This window comes from Myotis daubentonii, chromosome 17 (genome assembly GCF_963259705.1).
Source record: "Myotis daubentonii chromosome 17, mMyoDau2.1, whole genome shotgun sequence".
Lineage (NCBI taxonomy): Eukaryota > Metazoa > Chordata > Mammalia > Chiroptera > Vespertilionidae > Myotis > Myotis daubentonii.
This window is the reverse complement of record NC_081856.1, coordinates 23,107,058-23,129,686: the sequence shown is the minus strand read 5'-3', so window position 1 is coordinate 23,129,686 and position 22,629 is coordinate 23,107,058. Positions and strand designations below refer to the sequence as shown.

The 22,629-nt window shown below is 45.9% G+C and overlaps 1 protein-coding gene across 5 annotated transcripts in view; it reads left to right on the top strand.

The window, feature by feature from the left end:
* Nucleotides 1–1,515: 1,515 nt before the first annotated feature.
* The window catches only part of CHD7 (chromodomain helicase DNA binding protein 7), a 183,428-nt gene continuing 162,314 nt past the window's right edge, over nucleotides 1,516–22,629 (top strand). For 4 of the 5 annotated variants that reach the window (XM_059673112.1, XM_059673114.1, XM_059673110.1 and 1 more), the window contains exon 1: nucleotides 1,516–1,655. The gene's annotated coding sequence lies outside the window, so the exon portion shown is untranslated. Of the gene's footprint in view, nucleotides 1,656–2,089; nucleotides 2,343–22,629 lie in introns of those variants that run through there. The other variant, XM_059673111.1, reaches the window with a different exon arrangement.

Here is a 22,629-nt window from a genome sequence, read left to right as displayed (position 1 = left end):
TAAATATTTTAGTGATTAAGTCTAGGATACTCAAACTTAGTTATGGAATAGTTGTAGTAATTACCAAAATACTTTTGATCACCCTTTTGTTCAAATAGAAATATTGTGATTATTAAAGTCTCAGCACGACAGGTGGTGAATGAAGAGAAAGTATATTTTGCATAGTTTTGTAATTTTTCTATTTACTCTAGAGTCCAATAATACAAAGTCACTTTACTCTGTTATCTATTATAAAACTATCTTTGGTTGATATAAGCTCCTTTCTTGATTTAAAAATAAATGTCATCTTTAACCTAATAAAATCACCTTAAAGTGTACAATCGTTGACAGCTGGCAAGAATTATAACTGCTCAGTGTTTTGCACATACAAGGTGCTTGATAAATATCTGTAGATCTATCTCCTAAAAGGAAAATTAGTAAAAGACAAATTTATTATTTATTTTACACCAGGAAAAGAAATAGAATGAGGCTTGATTATTTAAGGCTAGGAGATCATATAAAAGTGCTATTTTGCCAAAGAATGATTAAAACATTCCAGTCCTGACACGTTTAATAATGGGAACACACAACCTATTTCTTTGTTTCATAACCATCGCGCTGTCTCTCCCTTTTTTGGCGTGGCAACAAATGCAACAAAATCGACTCCATCTAGTTAAACTTTGTGATTTGGTCGTGGACGCGAAGTTCTGTCAACTAGGAGGCAAGAAAAGCAATGCGGCGAGGCAGGATAAATGGACGTATTTGAAGTGGCATGCGTCCATTCTAAATAATTTCATGTGGGAAAATAATTTCAAGTTGAAGGATAATTACAGAGAGACCTCCGAACCCCTTGAGCCGCGGCCGGCCGCGGAGCCTGGGAAACCCTCGCCGTGGCCGGAGGACCGCTGCCGGCTCCCCGCCGCCGCTTCCTGCCCCGGGGCGGCGCACCCGGACTCGGGGAAGGCGCCGCGCGGGGAAACGTGGCACCCTCTCCAGCCCGCGCCCGGGGCGCAGCCGAGCGGCAGCCGAGCGCTCGGACGAGCCCGGCCAGCGCGGCCGTGCGGTAGCCGCGCACCGGCCGGCGGGAAGACCCGCCCGCAGAGCCGGCGCCCGCCCGCGGACGGGAAGTGGCGCCCGGCCCGCCCTCCGCCGCCCGCGGCCCCGCGGCCCGGCAGCCCCGCGCCGCCCCCTTTTTCTCGGCCTCTCCCTCGGCCTCCGCCACCCCGGCCGAATTCTTGCATAAATTATGCCAGGCGCGCCTGACGTCAGGTGGCGGCGCGCGGGCGCGGGCGCGGCGCGGAGGAGCCGGCGGCGGGCGCGCGCGGCGTGGCGGGGGCGCGCAGGCGCTGGCGTGCTGGGGCCGCGGCGGCGGCGGTAGCGGCGGCGGCGGCGGCGGCGCGGGGGTTGAGCCGTGGTAGTGCGGACGCGCTCGTGCTCGGGAACTATCGGATTAAACTTGAATCGAGTGAAATTACACAAAGGAGCGCCGCTGAGGAGGCGGCCCGGGGACCCGGAGACCCTGAAACTCGCCAGAGCCCCGTTCGCTCCCGGCCAACTCCGCGCCCGTGGATTCAGCCCCCCGGCCGCGGCCGCCCAGCCAACTCCGGAGCCTGCTCTGCGTTTTGTTTCTCCCTCGGCACCGGGCAGCGGAGGAGCCCGCCCGACCGACCGAGCCGGTGAGCACGAGAGTTCGCCGGGCGCCTGCGGGAGGGGCGGCGGCGGCAGGAAATCGCTCCGGGCCGGGGCCGGGGCCCCGCGAGGAGTTGGGAGCGAGGAGTTGGGCGTGTGCGGGGCGAGGGGCGAGGGGCGAGGGGCGAGGGCGGGCGGGGGCCGGGGCCAGCGCAGGAGCGCAGCGCCGCCGGTGCCGTGTCGCTGGCGTCGCCGCCCGCGGGGCCCGAACCCGCGCCCCGAGCGCCGCCCGGCGCCCCAACTTTTGCCTGCGTCCGCGGGGCGGGGGCGCGCGGTCCGGCCGAGGGTCACTTCCTCGCATGTAAATGGCTTTTTGTTGTGCTGCCGGCTTCGGGGGGGCGGGGGGAGACCGGAGGGAGCGTGTCTGCGCGCGGGGGAGCGCGAGCGTTTCCTCCCGCCGGCCTCGAGCACGAGTTGCCGGCTCCATTCGAAAGAAAAAGGAAGGAGGAAAAGTTGGGCTCCAACTCCAGTGCGAGTGGGCGATGGGCGCGCGGGCGCGGGGCGGCTGAGCGGCGGCGGCTCGGGGACGGCGGCGACCCCCGCCTCCCGCCCCCGCCCCCCGCTCCGGACCGACCACGCCGCGCTCGCCTGGAGCGGCGGCCGCACCGGCGCGAACAAAGTGCGTCCCTCCTGGCGAGGCGGCGCCGCCCGCGCGGGGACGGCCACCGGGCGAGGTGGGTCGACGGCGGGGAAAGTGCGCGGGGTGCCGCGTGGGGCGGGGGCCGCGTGAACACGCGGTGCTGGGGGCGTCCCGGTCCCAGCCCCAGCCCCGGCCCCAGCCCCAGCCCTTGACGGCCGCGGGCGCGGAGTTGCGAACCCGGGGCCTGGGGCTCCCGGGGCTCCCTGGCGGCTCCCAAGTACCCGAGGAGAAGAAAGGGAGCGGGGCCAGGGAGAGCGCGGCGCGGCGCGGAGGGGACCCCACCTTGCTGAGCTGGCCGGGCCAACGGCGGCGGTGGCGGCTGCATAATAGCGACTCTAACCCCCCCCGAAAGCAACTCGGCTCCCCCATCCCCGAGCCCGCCGAGGTGGGGGTCACCAGGTGGCCCCCGAGGTGGCCCGGGTGCTCTCTGCCCCCGCAGAAATCCCCGGTTCGGAGCGTGAACGGCGGAGGTGGCCGGAGGCCAAGCGGTCAGCGGGGAGAGGAAGGAGGGCGGCAGGGGACGCGTTGTTTGTTTGGTTCGCACCGGGGACTGAGCTCGCCGGGGGTGCGGGGGCGCGGGCACCCCGTGGGCTGCGGTGCCGGGCTCGGCGTCCGCTCGGGGCCAGCGCGGCCCGGGGGCGGGGGGAGGAGGGCGTCTGACCCGGGGCGGGAAGGGGGGGGGGGTCGGGAGGCTCCGGGGAAAGAGCCGCCGGCCCCGAGCAGCCATCATTACCGAGCCGCCTTTCTCGGAATGGCTCTGCCTCGAGGAGCCCAGCGCCGTGGGAGCGCACCCCAAACTCCCGGCCGGCCGCCCGCTTTGTGAGCGCCCCACCGGAGCGGGCGGCGCGGGGAGTGCTCCTGCTAAGGGTCGGACGGTTTTCCCGGAGGTCACTTTGGGAGATTGTTCACGCCTGGATTTTAAACTAGTTTTCCCCCCCTCTTCTGAACAGACAATGGACAAAAGAAAAGTAGCAACCCACATGGAGAGTTTCCCTTTGAATTGCTAGAATTAGATACACTATCCAGCTCCCCACTTGCTGAGTATACTTTTTAGTTTCCCATTGTATAGTATCTAACAACTGGTTTCAAGAACTTACCTTGAAACATGTTCATCTTCTGGGCCTGATTTCTGGGATGTATTAAATATTTTAATTTATTTTTAAAGGCTTATGTAGGAGAAGGCCCTGGTTTTTATTTTTTAAACATATGAATTTAAGCCGTTTTTGCAGTGGGCAATACCTTTCACAGAGGTTGAGTGTATTTTCTCTCAATCCTCTGCTAGTAAGGGGAGGGGGAGCACTCACTATACGTAATAATCAAGTAGGAAAGAAACTTGCCTTTATTTCCTCACAGACCTATTCTAACGATGACAAAAACAAAAATCTTAGTGACTGTGACCTTAGCAGCTCGGGAACCTGCTTTTCCCCAGTTATATTCCATTTAGATTGTAGCAATGTGTAAGTACTGGGTCAGTCTTATTTCAGAAATAACTTGAGCAGTGATTTCATGAAGTTGAATCGTCTCCCAGCCTCCAGAGTACATCTGTCGCGGAGTGTTTTTGTCTTGGTGTTGCACAACAGAGCCCTACAGTCTTTACCCTAAAATGGCAGCTTTCATTTGACTGGGGCCCATTCATTGACAATGATAATAAAGAGGCTGAAAGCTAGATGCTTGGGGCACGTGGTTTGCCTTTCTAGGTGATAATAAGTAGGAGACATTTTATGTCTTCCAGATTTGCTCAGGAAAAGTTTATTTTCCCTGAAAAAAAATCTGTAATGTAGGAAAAAAAGTTACTAAGTAAACAATTTGGAAGTGGAAAGGGGCTTGCAGCAAGTTTTAGGAATTACATTTTCTTACTTTGCTAAATAGTTGAAATATGGCATCTCTCCCCCCCCCCCCCCCCCCGCACCCCGTTTTGGTAACCTGATAAAGGGACATAATGGATCTTTGGGGGCTTTAACAGGTGAATGTCCTCACCATGCCACTCAGGAATTGTTTTCTAGCATTATGGACTTTATTATTGATATTTTCTTGATATTTTTCATTTTTTTCCCCTCAGTGCAAGCCAGAAAATTGAAGCTTGATGAATTCTATTCTATGTTTTTTGAGATTAAAATGAGTTTCTAGATAAGAAATGAATAATAATAATAATAAAAGACTGGTATGTAAATTCCAGATTCTAGTTATATTGTTTTAATCAATGGACTTATTTTTAAATTAATTTTAAAAATTACTTTTCAGTGTCTTAATGCAGAAGTCAAGGTAGAGAAATGATACAGGTTGTGTATAGGTAGATAATGGTTGAAAACTCAAACATTACTTTCCTCTTTTGAGGAAAAACATACCCCCCACCCCCCAGGTGAAAATATAGAAGTCATGTTTAAAATAACTCCTGTAATAACTTAATTTAAAAGTAGTACATAAATAGATTCACCTGCACTTGATCTAGTTTTTAATCTGTTCAACTTATAGGACCAATTCCAAACTTTTTTCATGAGAGTGTTACTTATATTGAGTTAAAATGAATGCATGAGGAGTACGTTTACGTACTGTATCAAAGAAATGTTACCATATTTTCTTCCTACAGATACAGTCAATATAATATTTACAGTGTAGTTTTTAAGCAGTTAGGTCAAGAGAAAAATAATATTTTGCTCAAAGAGCAAATGCAGTCTGAGTGCTCTTATGTACATGCTGTGTAACTGATAAGAACAGCCTACATGCCAAGGTTAGAGTCATTATTTCAAACTTAGGCTTATGGCATTTTATTCCCGATGCTTAAGAAAGGCTGCCTGCCATGCAGTCTTCTCCCTGTAGATAACTTGGATTCAGCCACCACTGGCAAGCTTTCAGCGTGTGAACGACAAACGAAGGGGCAGTGCCTTCCCTCAGAGAGTTTACCGTCTAGTAGGAGAGAGGATTCTATAGGTAACCAAATACGTTTCACTTTTAAGATTAGCTTTGGAGGTCGTGGTTACCTTTTGTCCTTTGTTATCCATAGATGGCCTTTTGAGTTTGATAGCAGACACCGTGGCCATCTTATAAACATCTACTATAAATAAGGCATCACAAGAATAAAAAATGCTTAGTCAGGGCTGAGCAAAGTGACTACAGAACAAAAAGGCCCTTAAACCTTTAGCTTTGTAATAAAGTGTTTGACTTCCAGTATTCAAATGCTTTATAGATGTAAGCAGACAAACACTAAAATAGATGTAGGTCACATAGCTAAATTCACTAAAAAAGGATGGAGAAGGAGCCTTTTGGGCGATACCGAGATGATGGCGGATACACATGGGCCCTGTGTGACTCTGTCTTTTTCATTCACATGGACACATTTGTGTATCTTTTTTTTTTTTTTTTAACAAACTATTTTACTTTTTATGCTATTAGAAAATCAGAATTTAATATTGTATCTTACCAGATTTCTAAAGCCACTATACCTTTGTTAGTTTGAGTCAGAAATTATTTCCCCCCCCCGCTAGGAAACTTTATTATTTTGTGTTAGTTCTAAAAACAAAACAAAACACAAAAACCCTAATATTTAAAGGTGATGGATAATATAGAATATAAAATAAATTGTGAGTAAAATGATCACTTAATTTTCCTACAAAAACCTGAAGATGTGATGACTTATTTTAATTTGGGTGTTCCTCAGGTCAGGTTGCAATTATGGCAGAAGTCCATAGCTGACTGTGGCGGCGGTTAAGAGCTGGGAAGGTAATTAAAAACACTACTACTGCCCTTTTATTATTTTACTTGTATCAATATATTAAAAACCTTAAAGGAAATTTCACCTGTAGGATACAAATAACAGTAATAGGAAATCATAACGATATTGTGAATAGAAATTTATCTTACAATCATGAATGAATCTTTGGATATTTAGAGTGTGAGAGACCTTAGAGAGCTGGTCTAACTTTCTCATTTTACAGAATAAGAAACTAAAGCCCAGGGAGATTAATTAAATGAGTTGCCTCTGGCTGGTCACCCAGTTATTGTGGAGCTGTCTCCGTTTGCAACTGTCTTCCCGTGCCTAGCTCAGTGCTCGTGCAGGGCCCGTGCAGGGCCGGCCCGGGATTGTCTCTGTAGGATCACTGAGCTGGTGCCGGCAGAGTCCAGCTCTCTCCCTCTTACGTTCTGACTCAGAGTACCTTTTGGGTTAAGAATCCTACAACATCTGCTAACATAGCCCCTAAAGGTATTCTTAAGCCAACAGTAATTTATTTGCCTCTACTGCGGAAAGGTTTGGAGGGGTTTTTGGGAGGGGGACGGTGGTGGTGTTGATTATCCATCTAAAAAAAATGCAGAGATAATTATTCCAGGATTTGATTACTGTTTTCACTTCAGAAGCATGTATTCATTACCATAACTTGATTCCTGTACCTTTTAACTAATGTTAGATAACTGCAAACATGATAGTTGTCTCAGTGAAGTATTTTTGGAGGGCTCTGTTTTGTTTTTACTTGGAAAGTTAAAGACGGTCTTTTAAAAAATAAACGTAATATAGAATAGTAGCGAAGAAGCAGAACTTGGTGGTAGTAAGGGGCTGATTGGTCCTTGGGCGTGCTTGGCTTGCTTAGGCCAATGTGGAATCAGCAATTTATTGGCCATTTTAGCCTCACACTACTGCTGTAGGTGTCACCTTGGCTCTAGTGGCAAGTGACTCTGGACTGCAGTCAGTTTTCCTGTTTCGTCTGTTTTCTTGTTCACTGATGCAGGTATTTATTGGGTACCTGCTACCTGGAAAGTGCTGGGTATGTATGAGGTATGAGGTACATACAATGGTGCCATGAGAAGACGTGGCAGGCCCACACACAAAATAAATAGAGCTGCCTCAGTATCATTGGTCATGGAAACCAGGAGGAGTGAGGGCGATGTGGGGCATTACCTCTTGGGAAGTGGCTTTAGCACTGCCATCCAAATGATGGTAGAAGGAGGAAGGAGGCAGCACTAACCAGCCCGAGGGAGAGGCCCTGTGTTTGAGGTCAACAGAGAGCAGCTAGATGAAATTCAGGAGGCAGGTGGAGGCCAGCATGGGAAGGAATTTGGGATTTTTGAAAAAGCAGCAGAGCCACCAATGAGTGTTAAGCAGAGCTGGATATGAGCAGATGTGAAGACTGAATTGGTGGGTGGGCAGAGGAGGGAGGACAGGGACAGGGATGGGGAACAGCACCGTGCCCACTGTTGTGGTCCAGGGGAGGGGGAGATAATGGTTGGGACTAGAATGGTGGCCGTGGGGATGGAGGAAAATGGACGGATTTGAGAAATATTTAAGAGGTTCAATGAATAGGACTTGAGGATGGATTTGTTCTCAGGCAGAGGAAGGTATCAGGGAATGTAGGTTTCTAGTGTGTTCCCTGCTTGGCTGGCTGGTGATGCTGTTAATTCCCTGAGGCAGGGAGCTCCTGGGGAGGACTAGATTTGAGGAGGAAGTTCATGAATTCTTGTAGCAAATGACTGATGTAGCCACTTAATGGACCATGGTGCCATTGCTAGTAGCATTCCTAAACTTTGCAAGATAATATGCTACTAACTTTGCAAGATAATATGCTAGCTTCCCCCCCAAGATGTTGGTGCATGGTGAGCCCACCCCGGATTGCTGGTGGGATCAGTGAAATGGAGGGGAGGGAACCTTGGCTGCTTGTGTAAGGGGTGACACTCCATTCGTTCCTTGCCTACTGTGTAGCCCTTGGCTTATTCCTTGCTTACTATGTAGCGCCTTGTGGGAGCTTGTTCCTCATAGACTGAGGCTAGACTCCTGCGGTAAGCAGACTTTGCTACACTCTGTTCTTCTGTATCTCCACATTCTGGAAGCCGCTTTCTTTTGCTAGTTACATACCGGGACAGGGTCCTTGGGCTCCCAACGGTGGAGCCCGAGGGAGTTGTATTTTAGTTAGGAGCTGGTTGCAGTTATACATGGGTGTGGTAGGAATGAATACATTACTTAAAGAATTGTGGGGAAACCATCTTTGGTCAGAACACTCACCTGATCTTTAGTATATATGTAAACTGTTTTTATGTGTGAAGGATCTTAAAAGCCACTGTGTTCATGTATTATAAAAAGGGGATTGTATGACATGGTTGGTAGTAAATGAGAGATGCTAACTGATAGATCCAGAACAGAAAAGCTTCTGCGTTGCCGACTTTAATATTCTGTGAAAGAAGTTATGGGAACCCTGAACATTTATCTTGAAACAATTTATTGAGGGAAGTGTTTGCATTTTAGTTTTTTTTGCCAGTTTGTGTAGGAGACACTGCCATCCATTTATTTTTGTGATGTGTCAGACTTTGACCTTGGTTTGCATACACATCCTTCCAGGGACTTGGGACTCATTACCTTTGGATGGGGTCTATTTCAAAGGTATTTTTATGGGTGTTGTTCCTGACTGGCCTTTCTGGTGGCCAGTATGAATTGGTCAGGTCCATCAGGGTCCTTTCTGTCTCCTTCAGGGTTGGCAAGATCGTGCGGCTTTACAGGTTAATGTCGGGACTTAGGTTGTAGGGACGTGCTTCATCGGCAGGTTTTACTTTCACCGTCAGTGGTTTCGAGGGCTGTTTGGGTAAGTGTAGGGGTAGTCATATTCCCATATGGTGGAATCAAAGAAAATCTGGGGGTGCTGACTTGGCTTGTGCCAACTACCCTGTAGCAATTTGCTTCTAATGCATTTTCTTCAACTTGCTAGTTTTAAATTTTTCAAAATTCTTGAAAAATATATTCTGTTGTTTGTTCCCAATCAACAGTGTATTCTTAGGGCCTAAGAAATCATTGCCTTTTCAAAGGTGTAAATACTAAATGGAAAGCTGCATGCAGGTTCCTGTGATGTGGGTTTTAGTGGAAGAATAAAGAGGATGTTTATTTAGGGCTCGCTCTCTCTCCCACCCCCACCCTTCAGCAGTGGCCCAGAGGCAGCAGATTGGTTTTCCACCATGTGTCTCATCCACACGGGGTGGGAGGGTAGGGGGTGGGCAAAGAGCCACTGTCACTGTGCCTTTGTGTAGGGGAAGGCAGGGAATTAGACACGTGTGTTAGTTTTGACATGTTACTTACTCTCCCTGATATCGTCCACTTAAAAGTCAGAGGTTTCCACACTGTATTTTATTTGCATTATATCTGATAAAGGGACGTGGTACCTCTGTATTTCACCCCCCCCCCCCCAGTTCTGTGGCCAGCTGGGGGACTTCTTTAACTGATTAAAGAGTCTGTTCTCTTTTTATCCTTCTGAAAGAAATATAACATTTTTAGAACCTGTTCTGTTGATATTTAAAACACAGTTATCAAGTGTACATATTAGTTTAACACACCTAAAAACTATCGCCTTTAACGTGATAGTAAGCAGGCAGATAGTGAGAAGTCCCTTGCAGTACACATGCCTTTAGTTTCCTGGGCAGTGCTTCCGCTGCAATAAGTGAATAATAAAATCAATTTGAGCACAGATGCATGATAAAAAATAGGCCTTAGTTGGTGATGTATTTTAAAGTGTATGTGTCTGGAAATTACTTTATGTAAATATGAGACTAACAGGATATTGAAACTGTTAAGCCCATATCCTCAAGGTCAACTTAAAAAAAAATTCTCTTGCAATATTTTATATTCTTGTATACATGACCTTGCTTGTGCTTGGAATTCTGCTTCGGCCAATTGTAGGCATGTTGATTTTGTCATAAAAGTCATGTAGACTCATCTTGAGAATTTAAAAATCTCTATTAAACAGTGTTTATTTTCTCTGTTAAGGTGTGTGTTGGGGCAGTCAACTAAAATAGTACAGAAATAACACAACAGCAATAAAAATTAACAGTAACACCCCTGACGAGGAACAGTCATCGCGCGTTTCCAGTGAGACAGGCATTATGCTAAGTGTTTTCACGGATTGTTTCAGTTACTCGTCAGAACAACTCTAGGAAATGGGTAGAATGATTATCCTGTTTTACAGACGAGGGTGCTTGGGCTGAGAGGTTAAATCGCCCAGGGTCACACAGCCCTAGCAGGCAGTGGAGGAGGAATTTGAATCCAGGTTGGTCATTCTCCAGAATCTGTGTGTGCAGCCATTGTGCCGCCCTGCTGTTTAGAGCAGCTCTGAGGCTTGCGTCGTTGCTGCCTTAATAGGGAAAGGCCCATTCAAAGTACCAGCAACACCCTGTAATCCCATCTCATACCCTATTGCTGTGTCGTATCAGCCCAAGTTATTTCTGTCCACTCTTCCTCTGCTTGTGCCCGCTGTATTTGTGTCTTGGGATGCTTGGCGCCTAAGATGACTAAGTTCCATGCCTATCAACCTTAATTTCCCCCTTCTTCCATGAGGAGAACAGTTTTTGTGGAAGTTTTATTCTGTGGCGGCTGAGACCTTGAGTTGTGACATCAGACAGATCGGCAAGTGAATCATAAAAATGGAAATAACATTATCAATCTCGCGGAATGTCGGTGGAAGATTAAAGAAGGTACTCGACCTGAAATACTTAGTATAGCCGTCAGGCCTATTTGCTGAGTAGTTACTAGCTCACTCTTAATCAAGGAACTTATCAAACCACGTATCCTGATTTTTGTTTTTGATTTAGAAAGGCCCCCTAACCTCAGATTATGGCTAGGAAGGAACGAGTGGCCTACCGTGGTGACTGGCTGCGTCACGTTTCCTCAGGAGTAGACGCGTCAGTGAACGTCTGCACGTGTCTTTGTTCTGGGGCGTCTCTAGCTGTCGTCTCCGAGTCCTCTTGGTCACACAGAGGTGGTTCAGACAGCGCAGGTACTAAACACGACAGATTTTCAGGAGCAGTTCTTTTCTAGCTATGAAGATGCTCATCTCCTAACTGGATTATGAGTGTCTTGCAGATGAACCAATCATTCCTCCTTTCCCCCAAAACCTGCAGTTTTTTAAAAATGGGTGACGCTGTCCTAGACAATTAGGGGTGGGACGTATTCAATCCTTCTGGAAAGTTCGACCAGAGTGGTACAAGGAGTTCTCAAAGAACATGTGATCCAGTCATTTCCCTCCATATTTTGTTTGTTGCTGAAGAGAGAGAGAGAAGATGGGATCTCAAGTGAGAGTAGCTTTGGGGTTGGGGTCTCAGATTTGAGTCGCAACCAGAGGGTGAGAGGAGGTTCTTCTGGAAGGGCAGTAGGCTGGGCGGCTTCCTGGGACCCCTCTGCTGTCCCCATTGGCATGAACATGGAAACAATGGGGCGCGGACAACTTCCATTTCACATTATTCTGTTTTATTGTCAATTACAAGGGATTCTAAGGGAGAAATGAGAATGGAGGCACTTGGGAGTTTCTGTACTATTCTTCCATATTACAAATTTGAAAAGTTGTTATTAAAATCAAAACGACAGGGACTGTAGGACTTGATCTCCACAGCGGACATTTGTGGTCTTTGTGTGCATTTGCCTTTTGCTGAAACTATGTACATACCTGTCTTCACTAAGCGTCAAAGTAGGATTCATCAAAATGGTGAGGTTGGCACAGTAATTGCCACTTTCTGGGCGAGGAAATGGCGTTTTAGAGATTGTTTGATAAATGTGCCTGAGAGCACAGCTATTGGTGGTGGAGTTGGGACTCAAATCAGGATGGGCTGTAGTCGTAATAGGCAGCTTAAACAGGGGTGAAACTCCAACATATAGAAGTCAGTAGGCTTCTGTCTTAAAAAAAAAAAGATAAAATCCCAAATCTGAATACTACTTAGCCTCATATTCAGTGGTGAGATATTTCTAGATTTTGTACAGGTTTACAGTTTTTCCCCCTTCACAATTGAACAAGCTGTCAATTAGCTTGAGGACCGTGAGCTTCTAGTTATAACTTAAATTTTGCTATTTTTGGTGCACTTAAAATTTTAATTTTTGTCTTTTTTAAATTGATTTTTAGAGAGAGGGGGAGGGAGGGAAGAAAAGAGAGAAAGAGAGAGAGAGAGAGATTGAGAAAGAGAGAGAAACATTGATCTGTTCTAGTTATTTATGCATTCATTAGTTGATTTTTTTTTTTTTATTGTGCCCTGAACTGGGATTGAACCCACAACCTTGGCATATCGGGATGATGCTCTAACCAACTGAACTACCTGGCTAGGGCCTTAATTTTTGTCTTGATGTATAAAATTTCAGAGCCAAGTTGATCACCAGAATTAGCATTTTAAGTTTTCTGTTTTCCCTCTCATTAAAAAACAAAAATAAAAGTCTGGGCTGGTGTTTGAAACAAACTTGGAGTTTATAAGACCTTGTGGCTAGTTCCGTTCAGTCGCTCCGGTTCACAGGATAAGAAGAACTCTGTCTGTGTGCTGTCAAATGAGGACACCACACGCCGACGTCGGTAATTTCCCCGCGCCGTTGAGCCCACGGTGGTGGTGCGGCTGCTGGGACTGAGTTGCTGGCTGGCAGGCAGGGCCATCTTGCTGCCGCTGGAGTACGTGCATCATCGTGGCACTGCCTGGGTGTGGGGAACAAAAGGCAGTGTCCTGTTCGGTCCTGCACAGAAGCCGAGGCTGTGGCTCACACATGGTTGACATTGAGGCCCGACTGTCCTTCTCTGTGCTCAGGCTTTTCAGAACTTAGGGAAATGCCCACACCATTGGCATTATCCGTTGTGGATCGTTGCAGTACCACTACTACTACTGCTACTAGTCGCTCGGTAGACTGAAAATGACTCTCGGCTACCTTTCTTCCTCTAAGAAAGACAGCTTGGGCTAGCTCTGATTTGTGTCACCCACACTAGCCTTGTTGATTCAAAGCCATCAGTGTTCATTTATATCCCTATGGAATCTTCTCGTGTAGCTCTTACTCCTCCAGTATTCTGTTTTGTGAAAGGAACCCCAGCTTCCCAACATTTGCACAGAAAATGCTTGTCCGTGCGTTCTCGGACAGAAAGCAGTTGCTACTTGTCGTTGCTGGGGAGGAGGGAACAGGCAGCCCTGAGCCTGGCCTGCTGCGTCGATCCTGCAGCTTTTCCACTGTGTTCTCATCTTCCCTCCCTCCCCCTCCCAGGACTCGGAGGTACAAGGTTGCTTTGCGGATATAATGCAGCCATTGGTGCTTAAGTAGGAAGCTGAGCTGGACTCAGCGTTTTCATCTGTTTTCTTCAAGGGACCGACAGAATGGGTCTAACAGATGATTTTGAGGATCTTATGTAATTATTTAAAAAGTTCATCTGGTAATAAGAGAATTACTGATAGGCCTGGCCAGTTTTCTCAGTGGTTCCGCATCGGGCTGCAGACGAAAGGGTCGCCGGTTCGATTCCTGATCAAGGGCACCATACCTCAGTTGCAGGCTCAAACTGGAGGCAACCAGTCGATGTATCTCTCTCACATTGATGTTTCTATCTCTCCCTGCTTCCTCCCTCCCTCTTAAAAAAAGTCAATGGAAAAAATATCCTCAGGTGAGAATTAAAAAAAAAAAAAAGTGAATGACTAATAAAATAGAGATTTATCAGGTCTTAGAATCAACACAGTCATCTGGAATACTTGTTAACAATGCAGATTTCTCACCCCCACACCAGTTTTACTGCATTAAAATCTCTGTGGGCTGTCTAGAAGCTGAACTTTTATCTAGGTGCTGCTGATGTTTTCTAAAGTTTAAAAAGCCACATGTTGAGGCCAATATGTTAGTTACACAATGAACATACTGTGGAAATAGAAAACAAACACTTAGCAACATGGTAACTCATATTCTTAGAATATTTCTTCTGAATTTGCAAGTGATGTTATTCTTTTTACACACAAATGAGTGAAATGCCAATTAATATAAAAGGTAAAGGTGGACAAAAGGTCAAGAGCTTGAAAGCAGTCCACTTTAAAGGTGGTGTTAACAGTGATGGAGAGCAGCATGTTTTGCATTTACTTGTTAAAGTTTTCATTACTGCCACAGAATAATCAAAAACTCGTTTTCTGTGTAGTTCTAGTTTATGTGCTACGAAAAGCAAATTGATTTAATATGCATCAGCAACAATTTTGGGGCAACCCTTTTCAAGGCAGTATTATTTCCTAGGGCATGTGATATGTTGGAAATGAGAATCATCTAAAGCAGCGGTTCTCAACCTGTGACCCTTTCATAGAATAATTTTATGGTTGGGGGTCACCACCACATGAGGAACTGTATTAAAGGGTCGCGGCATTAGGAAGGTTGAGAACCACTGCTCTAAAGGTAATTTGGTGAGTGGGTTACTGCCGTCTTTGAGGACTTGGTAGCATAATCCTACCTGACAGACGGGATGTCAGGTGGAAGGTGGAAGGAAGTCCACACACGGGGCTCTTTTCTCAGCTCTCCCTCTCCCTCTCCCTTCCTTTCGGATTTGTTCCTCACAAACCACCCCATCCTCTTCGGTACTTGTCTCCCAGGCCTCGGCACAGAGGCACCATGGGGCCCTAGGCCGTCCCTCCCACGCGCGCTCAGCTCCTCATTCCTCCTCTTCCTAAACACAGCCTGCACTCCGGGGTTTTCACCTTGGCCTTGTCTGGGGGCTAGCTCAGGCCCACAGCTTCAGCCCCATGCGATTAACTCCTAAATCTGTATTTTTATTTCTCGTATCTCCCCCAAACTTCTGTCCTGAATGTTCCCACCTTGTCTAAAATCTGAAGTCTTCCTAACACGGCCTTCTTCCTCGGAAGCGTAAGGAAAGCCTGAAACGCCAAGCACAGCGCCTTTCTTGACCCTCAGCTCCCCATCTCAAGCCTGCCCTGGTGTCCTCTGTCCCCGGCTTCCTGCATCCTGGCCCTCGCTGCACGGCACGCTCCTGCTCTCAGTGGGAGAAGCGTCCTTGTGCCCCGGCATCCTTGTTCCTTCTGGTCTGTTGCATCCTCCCTGACACCTGGTTGGCTGCTGGAGCACAGTCCCAGGCCTGCCAGGCCACTGCTGTCATTGTTATTTGTAGTGGAGAGCAGGGGCAGTGACCGGTGTGGGGGGAACCCCCTCCCTCTCCTCTGCAGCCGGTGCCTCACCACTCTGTGAGCTTGCCAGGGCTCCTGCCCCTCAGCCCTCCCCTGGGGCACGGCTGTCTGCAGAGAGGGGCCTACCCCAGCTCTGCTCCTCGTGGGCCACCATGGGAGAGGCCTCTGCGTGCGGCAGGACCGCATGGGCTCAGTGTTGCAGCTGTGTCTCAGGTGGTGTGAGGTTGCTCTGCACCTGAGGCCTGTCCCCTCCCTGCCTCCTCAGTGACAGGTACCACCCCCTGCTTGGCTGTCTCCCAGCTGTTTCAGAACGTGGGTGGAAGAAGAGGAGGTGAGAGTTAGTCAGTCTGGCCTTCTCAGATCCCATCACCACGTTCCTGGCAGCGATGGGAGCATTTCCCCACTGTAGGGGCATTGTTTTGATGAGGTACTCTGGGTGCACTGTGGGTTAATCTGCTACTTTTGTAGGTCAGTGTGCAGTAATGTCCATGTTATAATACTGTGCTGGAGAGAAAACTTAAAGTAGCAACTGCAGTGGTTTTGGGAGGGATCTCTTGCTGAAGTGAGCTGTACTGGAGTGGGTCGTGTTAGCACTGAGGGACCATTCAGTGGCCCTGGAGTCCGGCACACACCTGGTCGGACAGCAGGCGGTCAGGAAGGGGTTAGGGAAGAACGGACCTGTCCAGATTCATGTTACAGTGAGCTCTGATGCAGGGTAGTTCTAGCGAGGGCTTTAACGGATGCAGAGATGTAGCAGTGATGACAAGGGAAAAATTAAATGACGTTTTGGATTTATGTCTCTGAAGAGTAAATGGCAATTTTTGTGTAAGGCTCATAATAATTTTTTGTTTTGTCTTTGTTTTTAGAAACATGTATGTACCTGGTGAAAGTTATTTTATTAACTCCTCTCCAAGATGGAGAAGAAAGAATTATGAGTGTATAGACCGTTAGAATATTCTTGCTGTCGTTTCGGTATGACTTTAATGTTTGTGAAGGGGGTGCTTATGTAAAATGATAACTGTGCTGAGGTTCTGTGGGGTATGCCAAGAATATTAACACACAGGTGAGGGTGTGGGACAGAGTGGCACAGTGTGTAAGTGCTAAAAGGTGTGATGCTGGCACAGTAGTAGAGACGGTGCGGCCAGTGCAGGGCTTGGCAGTGGAGGAAGAAATTAGGAAGTATGACTTGCACTCTCTTTTGATCGGGTGGAGGAACTGAAAAATGAACAAAATCATGGAGATACTGTGAGCCAAGGGTTCTGGCAGGAAACAGCCCAGAACAACCTGCAGGGGTCAGGGCAGGGACCTTCGCCCCAGTGTCCTCCTAGGGAGAGTGGGAGCGTGGGCAGAGGGACACACCCCGCCCGCCCCCGCCTCCTCTTAGCCTACTGGGACGCCAGGAGGAGAGGGCCCGGGTGAGGGTGGGCTATGGCGAAATTGGAAGTTTAGACAGAGTAAGGTCCCGACTTACATTATGTGATGGAAATGGAGTTGAAAGGTTAGTTTGGCAACATGTGATGGATTGCAGTTGAAGAGGGACTAGAGGCAAAATGTCAGAGGCTGTTGAAATAGCCCAGCCCACAGGCAGAGGAGCTCTGACTATGGCAGGGAGAACTGAAGAGGAAAGGAGAGGCAGGGAGTGGGCGGGACGAGTAGCCTGTCCTTCGCAGGGCTCCAGCGTGGAGCTGAGAATGGCTTTGAAGAGAACTTAAGTTCCATATTTTGAACTTAGATCGAATTAAAAAAACAGAATACATTTGAGGAGAGTAAGATGTATGAAAAGGTAAAAAAAAAAAAAAATCAATTAGAAGGGTTCCAAAATAAAGCTGTTTCATGATGAAGTTGTACAATTTGTAAATCAAGATATAGCAAAATATTAAACCTCCAAAAATATATATAAGTAAGGATCTTACAAAAAATGATTTTGGGATTATTTTCAGTGCAGTTTGACTTCTACTTTTGTAAATGTCCTTACAACATTGACACAGAATAATAAGACAGAATTCTGTAGAATACTAATATTACTCTTTCAGAGTAAAAACATTACAGTGATGATTTGATTAGGAGCATGTAAGAAGGCTACATAAATACAGTTACTACAAATTGAAGTTGATCAGTTTATTCTAGTTCAGCTTTCTTGTGAATGTGTGAATTCCAACATTGTGAAGAACTGTCTCATGTTTCATACTTCATCGGCTATGTGTGGGTATGGGTCTGTTAAAAAGACACATCAACATATTCTGTGAGAGAATACAGTAGAGAAACAGTTGCAGCCCCGTAGAAAAGCAGTAAAGGTTATAAGTAAGCAATGTATAGAAAAAAATTAATCGCCAATAAACATGAAAATTACCAAATTATGGAGTAAGAAGAGAAATGCAAATTAAAACTAGATACTTTTCTAATCAAATTAGTGAAGATTTAAAAATAATTTTGTTGCTTCCAGAATATAATGAAACCTGCATGCTCTCTGCTGTCTAGAGTTAAGTAAGTACAAATATTTTGGAAATAAATTAGGGAATATATGTATTGAGACCTTTTTAAATGGCTATTCAGTTGTATCAGTCATCTATCCTAAGAAAAACCCTGAAATCCACTCAACTACTATGAATAAGAAATCACGACTTATTTTTTTTTTTTTGACAGTGAGAAATTGAGAATGGTTAAATTTGTGCTGTACTCACATGTTAGAATATCATAAGGCATCACAAACCATGTTTTTGGAAAACAAAGAGTAAGCACAAAATAATATATTAACTGTGGTTCCAATTTTATACATATTAAATCATAAGCATAGGAAGAGAGTAGGAAAAGCACAGGGGTGGGTAAAAGTAGGTTTATACTAGTAGTTGTATGAGAAATATAGTTTATTCTTGCATTATTATTTATTATTGTATTATTTCCTGTACAAACAACTGTGAACCTACTTTTGCCTCACCCTCAATATCACTTTTTAAAATGAGCAGTTTCAGGGAATGGCAATGTCACTTAGTTAAAAGCTTTGATCCCAGAGTTAAACAGACCTGGTTTGAATCCCTGCCCAACCCCTTAATAGCTGTGTGACTGGACAAGTGACTTAGCTCTATGATGACCAGCAGGTTTTTAAACTTATCTAAGACCCGGTTTCTGCAGCTGTAACTGGGGTGATAACAGTACTTACCTCCTAGGCTCGTTTGGGTCAGTGCAATAGTGCATCTAAGGTGCTTCCTCACCCAACGCTTGGTGCGTTGCAGCATTCAATAAATGTCATTATTTTTTGAATTGCAGGTGGCTTTTATTTTCATCTTTATTTTTTTAATAATGGGAAAATTTTAAACTGAAAGGTACTTTTGTTATCGGGAAAAACTGCAGCAGCCACTCCAAGATGCCATCTGGTACCTTCTATGGAAAGAAGGACTCTGACAATTCTTCAGTATTTTGTGGTGGAGACGGGTACATTAAAAAAAAGTAATTTTAATTGGTTATATTTCTGAAACAAATACTCCCAACTTCTCTTCGTAGGATTTTTCTTCTTCTTCTTTTTTTGTATATAACCTAAGCAGTATTTGGCTTATTTTTTTCTATCACAAAGAAATTATTTTCTGGATTTAAAAGCCCCCCCCCCCTCTTTTTTTTTTTTTTTTTTAAGTTTTCTGAAGTCAAAGAAAACAGTCACGTTTTTAAAATTTTCTATAGATGAAATCTGAATTTGGTTAATATTAACTGCACATTTAGCACTCAAATTTCAGACATATCTAGTGCTAGCTTCTGTACATCTCACCTAATTGTTTAAATATGTGAGCATGATTTTGATATTTGCGAGTTGGAGGAGAAAACCCCTGAGACTTTCCAGCGTGAGTTAAAAGGCTTAGTGTGTCTTAGAGTCGGTTGATGTGAGCTGGGAGGAAGACTTGAGCATCTGGAACCCTTTCACCTTGCAGTGGTGTCTTTCTCATAGAAGAAACACATTTGGGCTGCACACAGGCTGGAGAAATCTCAAGCTACATTTTCTTCACAGGAGGGTAGCAGCTTTGCACTTACAGCAAGATAGCTTCAAAGCCTGGTCTCCTGGAAATGATGCTACCTTTCATTTACCTCAAACATTCTTTATTATATTTTCGGTAGCAAACAGGAGGCTAAGAAAAGGAAAAACAGACAAGTTGTTAACATTGTTTCTAGTTAATTATGAATAAATGGGTTGATGGTAACATAAAACTTGAAAACTATAGAACCCCGAATATATGCAAATACATTTTATTATTGTACTTAGTCAAATCTCAGATCGTACCAATTGTAAGATAGGCCTTATTTCTGATATATTGAAATGTATCAAAAGTATGACTTAGAATCAATGAAATAATGTAGTGAGTAAAAATACAACAACAAAAACTTTAGGCCCTGGCCTAGGTTGTGGGTTTGATCCCTGGTCAGGGCACATACAGGAACCAACCAATGAATGCATAAATAAGTGGCACAACAGATTGATGTGTCTTTTTCTCCTTCTTTCCCTTCTCCCTCACCCCCCCCCCCAAAAAAAAAAATCAGTTTAAAAAAACAAACAAATAAACTTCAGCTTGCAGTCATTTGTATTTTTCAGTTTTGTTTCAAAAAGGAGAATTGCCTGAATACATCTGAAATTGGAATTTAAGCCTCTGATTGCTAGCTTTTGCAGCCATATGTTGTTTTAATCACACCTGGTGCCACCGCTGATACACCTTGCTCCGTACGTTGTGAGTTCAGCATTGATGGACTCATGAATCAGGTATTTCAGCATGACTCTGCTTGGCTACTGGGCCTAATATAAGCAGACAGTGGGTGACGTTTTATAGTGTTAATCTGCCAGACTGCTGTCAACACATTGGGTACCATAAAGCAGTGTCACCAAGACTGTTCCACCAGAGTGATGCCAGAATCTATAAAACTCACAGTGAAACAAGAAATGTACTAAGCACTAAAAGCCTGATTTAACAAACAGTCAAGTATTTGAGGATAGATTCTGAGCTTAGTATGAGGCTCGTGCCTACGTTGTACATGTGCAAAAGTAGTAAAATCAGTGGTTTTTGTTTATAAGAAGTTTTAAAATCTTATTACTCAGTGCTACAAAGCAAGGAAGGGTCGCCTTTAATTTTTTGTATCTAGGATACATTGAGAGGAATTTGCATGAGATAGTGTGAGGCCAGTATAGAAAGCATACAGGGGAGGCAGACTTCTCCAGACACAAATGTAGACCTCTTATAATGATGTCCGAGGCTCCTCCTCCACCAACCACAAAAAAAGAAAAACTTCAGATAAAGTGATAGCAGTGTGAAGATTCATTCCTTAAGTGCATAATCACAGAGCAGATAGCTTGGCATAGAGGCTACAGCCAAGAGCCCTGGAGTTAGCCTGGGTTAAAAGCTTAGTTCTAACACTTAACTACTTTGGGGGCTGTGGGCAAGTTAATTAATCTTTGTGCCTCAGTTTCCTCACTTACATAGTGGGGTTAATAATAGTACCTCCTTCATTGTCTGGCACACATCAGTCATTCATTAAAATGAGCAGTTACTGCCCTGGCTGGGTAACTCAGTTGGCTAGAGTGTTATCCTGATACGCCTAGGTTGCAGGTTCGGTTCCTGGTCAGGGCACATAGGAGAATCAACCAATGAATGCATAAATACGTGGGGCCACAAATCGATGTTTCTCTTTCTCTCTCTCTCTCTCCTCCCTCTCCCTCTCACCCTCTCTCACCCTCTTTCTCCTCCCTCCTCTCCCTCTTTTTCTCTCTCTAAAATCAATAAAAATTTTTTTAAAAGAGCAGTTGTTAATATTGTCATGGCTTGCTTTGTATCTTCTTTTTAAAAATATATTTTATTGATTTCAGAGAGGGAGGGAAAGGAAGAGAGAGATGGAAACATCAGTGATGAGAAGGAATCATTGATTGGCTGCCTCCTCCCCCCCCCCCCCCCCCCACTGGGGACCAAGCCTGCAACCCGGGCATATGCCCTTGACTGGAATCGAACCTGGGACCCTTGAGCCTGCAGGTTGATGCTCTATTCACTGAGCCAAACCGGCCAGGGCACTGCTTTGTATCTTAGTAAAGAGAATCTGAAAGTGAGAGGTGTAAAGATTTGAGAGCCTTGGTGTCTGTTAGTATGACTGGAGGTTTCAAATAAAGATGGTAGATAACGCCTTTCTTGGCATCACAGCTGCAACTTGTGAGCAATTAGTTATTAACATCTTGAAAAGAAAAGATGGAAAGTGTGATTAAGGCAGCTACCTGCAGAGCATTTTGCTCGTGATATCTTGGTCAGGGTTTTCTGGATTTCCCCTTGTGTCATGTGGTTAAATGAGGAGTGGTTGCAACATGACAATGTGAGTTTAGGTTATAACAAGTGTAGCATGTAATGAAATCTCTGTTTTATCACATAGATTCCTATGTCTTGGCGATATAACCAAATATTGTAATTTCACCAATAAATTATATGACCATCAAGAAGAACTGAGGTGATTTCAAAATTGCCAAGTACTGATATTTTAACTGTTTTGTTTTTAGTCACCTGGGGTGAGCCAGGACAATGTGATAGGTCCTGTTTTATTACAACCCCCCCCCCCCCCCGCCAGGTCTAGGATAGCCTTTTGTGCTGTAACCAGCGTCTCCTCTTCCCCATTGCTAAGGAATATGTCCCAGCTCCTCTGTTTGCTCCTTAAGGGCCTTCTCTCTACTGTTGGGTGGGGTGGGGGAGCTCATAGAAAACGAGAATAAGAAATAGGGCAGGACTTGAAGGAGCTTACACCTGAATTAACTTTCATTTCCCCTCCAACCCCATGCTGCACTGACTTCTAGGATCCTCTCTCACATTCTGCTCTCAGCCACGTCATGGGTTAGGTGAAGGGTGAAGTGGGCTTTTTTCTGACTTGTGTTTCATAGCTGGAGGTTAGGAGGGAAACTAAATACTGAATTGATACTTGGTGATTGCTTGCCTTAGCCTCTTTCCAACCACATTGGCAACTTTGCACCTTCACACATTGTGTTAGGACATTTCTAGAAGCGTCCGTCTTATGGTACCAGCCAGTGGCTGTTCTGTAATAGGCATGTGCTGGCTGACAGGTCATGGGACTTTTCATTTGATGCTCTGCCGAGACTGTGTGTGTGTGTGTGTGTGTATTTTATGAGGCCATGGAGCCTTATTTGTTTATTTATTTATTTATTTATTTACTAGGGGCCCGGTGCACGAAATTCGTGCACTGGGTGTGTGTGGGGAGGGGAGTGTCCCTCAGCCCAGCCTGCCCCCTCTCACATACTGGGAGCCCTCAGGCGTTGACCCCCATCACCCTCCAATCGCAGGATCGGCCCCTTGCCCAGGCCTGATGCCTCGGCCAGAGGCGTAGCCCCCCATCACCCTTCGATCACTTGATCGGCCCCTTGCCCAGGCCTGACGCCTCCGCCAGAGGCATAGACCCCCATCACCCTCCGATCGCCTGATCGGCCCCTTGCCCAGGCCTGA